Here is a 7500-nt window from a genome sequence, read left to right as displayed (position 1 = left end):
TAAGAGTACGTTAATATGACACTACTGTATGTTTATCCATTGTCCATCCCTTGTTGTATGGGATTACTGCCAGAGAGATTTACCCTGTAACAGAGCGTCTGTCTTTAACCCTGGGATGTCACAACAACACTAATGCTTAATTGTCATTTCTGCCACAGTCTGCCACACACACATCCTCTTGTATTGTCTCAATCGGATGCTTCTTGTTTGGCTTTCCCCTCGTATTTTTAAATCGGCTTTACTAGTGGCGTGGTGGACAAAGCCCTTTAGCCGCCTCTGGCACGCCGCGCTTTAGCTGCTTACACACTGATAATACCAATTCGCTGCCAAGATCTATTAAATAACGTTCCTGTTAAAGAGTTAAACACCCAGACCGGGATAAATAAATGTTAAAAAATGTATTTGAATGGGGGAAATGGCATGTTTTATTTGTTGTTGCGTTTGATTGTTTGATTTGTGGGGGGGGGGGCCTTGCCCCTTACATCTGTGTTAGCTCGCCTTGAACAACGCTCCTCTGGAGTGGATGGCACTCGTCATGGGAAAGGTATTCTATGGGGATGGATCTAGGTATTATAATGTGGGGGATTACTAAGGAAGAGGATTAGTTCCTCGAAGGATAGGGGCTCACCTTCGGGTTTCCTTGAGGACTGCCGCCGTCCAAACGATTCTGTAGCAGGATTCTACAGTTAGCCGTTATATATCATGTCAAGTCTTGTTATAACTGCCTCTTGGGGGGCGGGCGGGGGATCATCCTTCAAATGGCTTCAATGATTGTCTGAATTACGGTGGGTATAGTACAATAGTATGTTGTTCTACACACTCTATTCATTGTCCTGGGAGACGGTTCATTGATCTTACCCTATTACCTGCACCTGACAAGAGAAGCACAGCCGGGCAAAGAGCTTTCTTCTTGTTTCCTCTAGTTCTTTCCCACTAGCACGCATGGATGTTTAACACGCCCCAGGATAGTGTACACAGGTACAGTCAATACTGTCCCATCCAGTGGAACACAGTTAGAATTTGGCTCTAGGAACCTTAACTTAACGGCTTTCCCTATTTGTGTCCAGTCAAGCCGTGCCCACGCCCCACGGTCAACAGAGATTTGTGGAAAATCCATGAATAAAATGGGATTGTACAGTATATGCTTTGCTGCCTAGCCTACCGTTGCATCGTAATGTTCTGTGCATGGGCATGTCTGGCATGATATCACACGTGGCAGTTTGACAGCCCCCCCCGCCAGGCAGCCCTCAGCCTGTCAAAGCTGTGTTCTTTCCTAAAAAAAGAGCCAGGCTGATGCTGGTACATGCTAGCTCTGCGGTGCCCGCGCCAGCTCCACCTGACCAGCAATGGCAGAGGTGTAAGCGTGGATTTGACACACCTGCCAGATTTGGCAGGCCTTAGCTGGCAGGAGACGGCTGCCATCAAAACAGTCAATAGAAGAGAGAGAGAGAGAGAGAGAGAGAGAGAGAGAGAGAGAGAGAGAGAGAGAGAGAGAGAGAGAGAGAGAGAGAGAGAGAGAGAGAGAGAGAGAGAGAGAGAAAAGTCCTAAAAGTAAAGTCATACAGTCTGAAGGAGGCAGGAAAAAGCAAGAGAAATGAAAGAGTCACTCAGAGTCAAGTGGAGGGAAAGCCACAAGGATGAGACAGGGCTTACAGAAAGGTCTCCGTTTGGGCCTCGGAGGTGATTGACACAGACTACGGCGTTCTTATGGCTTATGGGTGTCTGCACCCTTGAGGTAAAAAAGCATTTTCTATTTTTAAGATGTTCCGTTTCGTAATTTGTCCTTATCACTTTGTGGTTATTGAAGTGAGTGTAGCATATGGAAACATTTGCAAGTAGTCCTAAAAGTGTAATACCTTGGTATTAACTACCTAACGGCAATATTAACTATTCGACAACTTCACCCTCGCACTTAAGTTTACAACCTTAAGTACTTTATTACAATAGTAAAAGACAGATAACAAGAATGAAAAACAAAAAACACTATAAAAGGGTGTGGGCCTATTGCAGGGCAAGAGCACAGGTGCTACTAGGAGGGGAAGAGGGGGGGCCCATGGTTGGATTTTGCCCTTGAAGGTAAACACAGACGTGAACCGTTATTTAGGGTGCATATAAGCACAGCAAATGGTGTAGGAGCTATAGCAAAAAAGCTAGGGGTTCTCAGTGGGTAATACACAGCACAGCAAGTATGATGACAGCAATCTACCAAGAGTTCAAAGTATCACAGCACACAGTAACACAGCAAACGAGGTGAGTAAGGGAGCAGGTCTGCCCTACAATCGGACACCAGTCTGGGAAAGTATATTTTGTTGGTAAAAAAAAAAGAAACAAGATATAAAACTGCTCTAAAAACACTGCAAGGCTAAAACACAAAGGCATAAGGGTAGGAAACAAGGTAGGCTAGTCCTCCGTCCTATCCTATTCTGAGAGCCCCCAGGTTCTGTTCTCCGTACCATATATCGCTCTTCAAATACTCTAGACAACTGAATTTTGCCTGAGAAACAAGTTTGGCTGAGTGACCATGTGGTTTGGCTGAGTGACCATGTGGTTTGTCTGAGTGAGTGACCATGTGCTTTCTCAACAAACAGGCACCAGTCCTTCCTCAGCAGTCACAACTAGGTCATGATAACCTGGAAACCAATGCCCGAAGCATCAGTGAGAAGTGAGCGGCCAGGTGGTTCCAATCAGTCAGAAGCAGAGAATGAGTTGGATGTACCCTCCCCGCTTATATCGCCTTCCTATCACCACTGGGTCCTAGTGCTACAGCGGTCACATGAGGATGAGAGGAGAGGCACTACGACATGAAGTGAAAAGACACAGCACAGGGGTGGCACAGGGGCACACAGTAGGAAAATGTTTGCTAACACTTTACCAACAGGTATAATGCATTATGTCTTGCTATAACCTAGTATAAACCTGTTATGGTGACATTCTTACTAAGGCATCTCTTTAACTCTGTTTTATCTTAACTGACTTGGTTCCCAAGGAAAATAATAAGGATCCTAGACTTCCAGGCCAAGACCCATAAGTGCCAGATGCTTTATGGCCAATTTGTTGACCATCATCTATAAAGATAGTAACATTCCTCTGTACCTTGCTTATCTACTAGTTGACCACAGATGTGTGAACAGTCGGTGGTGTGAGCCCAGATCTAAATAAATTGTGACAACAGCTGGTGAAACCGGGAACGGTCACCAACCCGACGGACTATTCAGACTTTCACACTCGCTAGTCAAGCCAAAATATTGCAATGCAATGGATTCGGTGAGTGTAGAGTAGTGGGGATTGCATTGCAATGTTTTGGCTTGACTAGCGAGTGTGTCATTAATTTTTAACAACGTTGACATTTCTTTATTTTTCAGAATAAAAGTCTGAACATTTTGATTGGTTGGCGGCTTGTTCCCGGTTTCACCAGCTGCTGTCACAATTGTCTTAATGCAACTTAGCATCAACTTTATTCCTCATCCATTTTGGACTTTATACTCATATATCAGAAATATATATATCAGAAATCATAATGACAAAACCCTTATAATGAGTTATAATCAATTAAAATCGTCAAGCTTAAGACCTTGTTTAAAAGCATCCACAGATTGTGGTGCCCTTAGGTGGTCAGGGAGAGCATTCCACAGCCTGGGAGCAGCTGAGCAGAAAGCCCGATCCCCCATGGTGCAGAGCTTGGTCCTGGGGGTCTTGAGGAGGTTGGTGGCAGTAGAACGGAGGGTGCGTGAGGAGGTCTGAGTGGTATGGAGGAGTTCCTTGAGGTAGGGGGGGGGGGGCAGTTCCGTGAATGCACTGGTGGGTGAGGAGAGAGACCTTGACTTCAATTCTGAGGGAGACGGGGAGCCAGTGAAGTGATTTGAGGATGGGGGTGATGTGATCATAATTGCGCACCCTCATCAGGATCCTAGCAGCGCTGTTCTGGATGTATTGAAGTTTCTGGAGGCAGTTACTAGGAATCCTGATGAGGAGTGCATTGCAGTGGTCCAGCCTGGAGGAGACAAAGGCGTGGACGAGCTTCTCTGCATCTGCCAGAGTGAGTGTGGGACGGAGTTTGGCGATGTTCCTCAGGTGGTAGAAGGACGTCGTGCACAGGTGTTTGATGTGGGTCTCGTAGGTGAGGTGAGGGTCCATTTTGACGCCCAGGTTGGTGACTGATGTGGAGAGGGCAAAGGTTCTGGCCAGAGAAGGTGATGCTGGTGATGGTGGATGACCGGACCTGGTGTGGTGTTCCCGACTAGGATGGCTTCAGTCTTGGAGCTGTTCAGCTGTAGGAAGTTGAGCTTCATCCACGCCTCTATCTCCTCCAGGCAGGTGGTTAGTGTGGATAGTGGCAGGGGTGCATAGGAGGTGGGGTGGACTCTGAGATAGAGCTGTGTGTCATCCGCATAGCAATGGAATGACATTCCATGCCTGCGGATGACGCGGCCAAGGGGGAGCATGTATAGTGTGAACAAGGTGGGGCCCAGCACCTTGGGGGACAAGGCAGGTGACGTTGTGGGTGTGGGATTTTCCCAGGGTGACGTTTTCAGTTCTGCCAGTGAGGTATGAGGTGAACCAGTTGTGGACAGTGTGCTGTTAAATCCAGGAGAATGAGGAGGGATGGGGAGCCAGTATCTGCTGTCATCAGGAGGTCGTTGGAGACCCTGACCAGAGCCGTTTCCATGCTGTGGCCTGGGCGGAAGCCGGACTAAAAAAACTTGAAGAGATTATTTTGATTTAGGTAATCCTTGAGTTGAACGGCAACTGCTTTCTCCAATACCTTGGATATGAATGGAAGGTTGGAGATGGGCCTGTGGTTGGCGAGGACTTCTGGGTCTTAGGTGGGTTTTTTGAGAAGTGGTCTGATGACAGCAGTCGATGTATGACAGCTAGGCCACCACCGCGACCAGTACTGCGAGCTTTCTCCAGATAGCTGCAACCAGGAGGACAGGCTTCATTTAGAGCAGAGTAAACCTTAGGCTGGTGCCAAGTTTCAGTAAGGCACATGATGTCTAGTCCTTTTGCCATGATGTGCTCTTGTATGAAGGAGGATTTATTGTTGATATATGTGCAGTAAAGAGTTCTATTTTAACGTTGGATGAGGTGATGAATCTCCGTAGAGGCCGAAGCACACTGAAATCCACTCCACGTGTTCTGTCCTGTTTGGTGTGTAGCGGTGCGCTACTAGTTTCAGGAGTGGCGGTGTTCTGATGACACGGCAGACGTGCGACAGTGCACTCCATCAACCAGATGGATGTGATGAAGTACTTTCGATGCAAGCTTCTGTGAATGTAGCGGGGTTGGCGTAGAAGTCCACGTTTTTTGATGCCTGGAATGCACGTTGAAGTGGTGCAGTTGTTGAGGTTCAGCAGTTGCGTGATGGAATACTTCAGCATCATGCCGGGAGAGTGAATGCCAGGTGCTAGCCGCTAGCTGCAGATTGTTGTTTTAGGACGCTGGCCCTAGCTGGGAGCAGAATTTCTGTATTTGTACTCACATGGTCTGAAGAAATATACAGAACAGCTAGGGGTTCAGTTGCAGGGTTGATTGGTTATTTAGCACCATAACAGTATATAACATTAATAATAATCACACAGTTGTAGTGACCACTCGCTAGCGGGACAAGCTAATCATAATTCACGGCCTGAATTATGAAACACTGTTGTTATGTTTATTGGTACTACATCACCCGTGCCTCTTAGCGGGTGATGAGTGGGACGAGTGAGAGTAAACGAGACGTTCGGCTCTTTGTCATGTGAGTGCAGTGACGCAGCCACAATGAAACTGTCCAGTGCCGTCTCGCCGGCTGCCGATTTCTCCCCCCTTCTGTTGGAGTTCTCGGACATCACAACACCTACATTCTCATGCGCTGCCAAGCCGTTGGTTTTTGCTATGGCTAAGGTGTTGGAACTGTAGTCTGCCAGGCAGCAGCGTCATCTGGTTTTCATCTCCGAGTTCACCACGGACATCCGGCATGTGGCGGGGAAGGACAACCCCGTGGCTGACTGCCTCTCTCGTGCCGCTATCGGTGCTGTCCACCTCGGCATCGATAACGCCCGTATGGCTGCGGATCAGGCTTCGAGCCCGGACATCCAGGCATACAGGACGGAGGTTACTGTTAGGCCTCCACTTGGCGGTACGTCCCCTTCAGTGACGCTGCTTTGTGATGTGTCTATGGAGCAGCCGCGCCCAGTGGTTCCACATGCGTGGAGACAACAAGCTTTCGAGGCCGTACATAGCCTCTCGCACCCAGGCAGGATCGGGTGGGGCCCAGTTCACTTCCGGGTAATGGACTTTAGCATGGGTGTCTCCCTCCACCGCACTACAGCTTATCACCCACAGGCCAATGGCCTGTGTGAACGTTTTTACCGGTCCGTGAAGGCTGCTCTTAAGGCCGATCTCCGGGGCAACGGCTGAGTCGACAGACTTCTTTAGGTGATGCTGGGACTCCGTACTGCACCTAAGTACAGCTCCTTACCTTTTTGTGATTTTTTCTTTTTCTAAAAGTGTTTTTTTCCCCTTTCCTAACACCAGGGGAGCCACCCCTCCTAAATTTCGTTGTTTGGTACCTGTACTGTAGCAATGACAATAAAGTCCATTCATTCATTCATTCATTCATTCATTCATTCATTCATTCATTCATTCAAGGAGGACCTCCTTTCGTCCTCTGCTGAGCTGGTGTACGGCCAACCCCTCCGGGTCCCGGGGGAGTTCCTTCCCTGTGTTACGGTCCCCTGGTCAGCACCGGAACAGCGGAGTGCTCTGCTGGACAAGGCCAAGTCCTTCCTGCCGATCCCTACCTCATGCCACGGTGTTCCCCAGGTGCATGTCCCCCGCCTGATCTGCAGGCAGCGGGGTATGTGTTTATCCGCCGTGACACCCGTCAAGGCCCCCTGCAGCCGCCCTATGATGGTCCTTACCGGGTCGTGGAAGCAGGTGACAAAACCTTTGTTATTGACATGGGGGGTAATAAGGAACGCGTCTCGGTGGATCGCCTTAAGCCAGCTCATCTGGACTTGGACCGCCCCGTTGAGTTGGCCCACCCCACCCGCCCCGCCGTGGTCACCCCCCTGGTAGAGCATCCCCGGCACCAACCCTGGCACCTGCCGCCCCCCCTGCCCTGCCGTCCGAGGCCAGCTAAACGTCAGCCTGCTGTTTTCCCCATGCCTCGGTCTCCTGTGCCTGCTCAGCCGCACCAGAGTCGTTTTGGGCGGGTCATCAGAGCCCTTGGCTGTTTTTTGGGGCCGGTTCTTGTGAATTCTGGGGGGACGTGTGTAGTGACCACTCGCTAGCGGGACAAGCTAATCATAATTCACGGCGTTCATAATTTTTATTTGTTTTACAAAACTGAATTTCGTCTTTGTCCCAGTGTTCAGCCATGTGTATTTGCAATGGTAGTCCCAGAAATGAAGGAACGTTTTTTTCCTCAGAAAATGGCTGCTAATAATTATGGGTCATTATAACGAGATGATTGTAAGACATTATACTGAGGATATCATACTTATACACGACCTTATC

General features: G+C 48.7%; 1 protein-coding gene across 1 annotated transcript in view; it reads left to right on the top strand.

Annotated features, from left to right (window-relative positions):
* grin2db (glutamate receptor, ionotropic, N-methyl D-aspartate 2D, b) overlaps positions 1 to 7500 on the top strand; it is a gene marked incomplete at both ends in the record, with an annotated part of 36170 nt that overhangs the window by 20923 nt on the left and 7747 nt on the right. The gene's annotated exons all lie outside the window — the stretch shown is intronic.

This window comes from Nansenia antarctica (genome assembly GCF_963989245.1).
Source record: "Nansenia antarctica genome assembly, chromosome: 10".
In the NCBI taxonomy this organism is placed as follows: Eukaryota; Metazoa; Chordata; class Actinopteri; order Argentiniformes; family Microstomatidae; genus Nansenia; species Nansenia antarctica.
The sequence above is the reverse complement of the archived record's forward strand: the minus strand, read 5'-3'. Positions and strand labels throughout refer to the sequence as shown.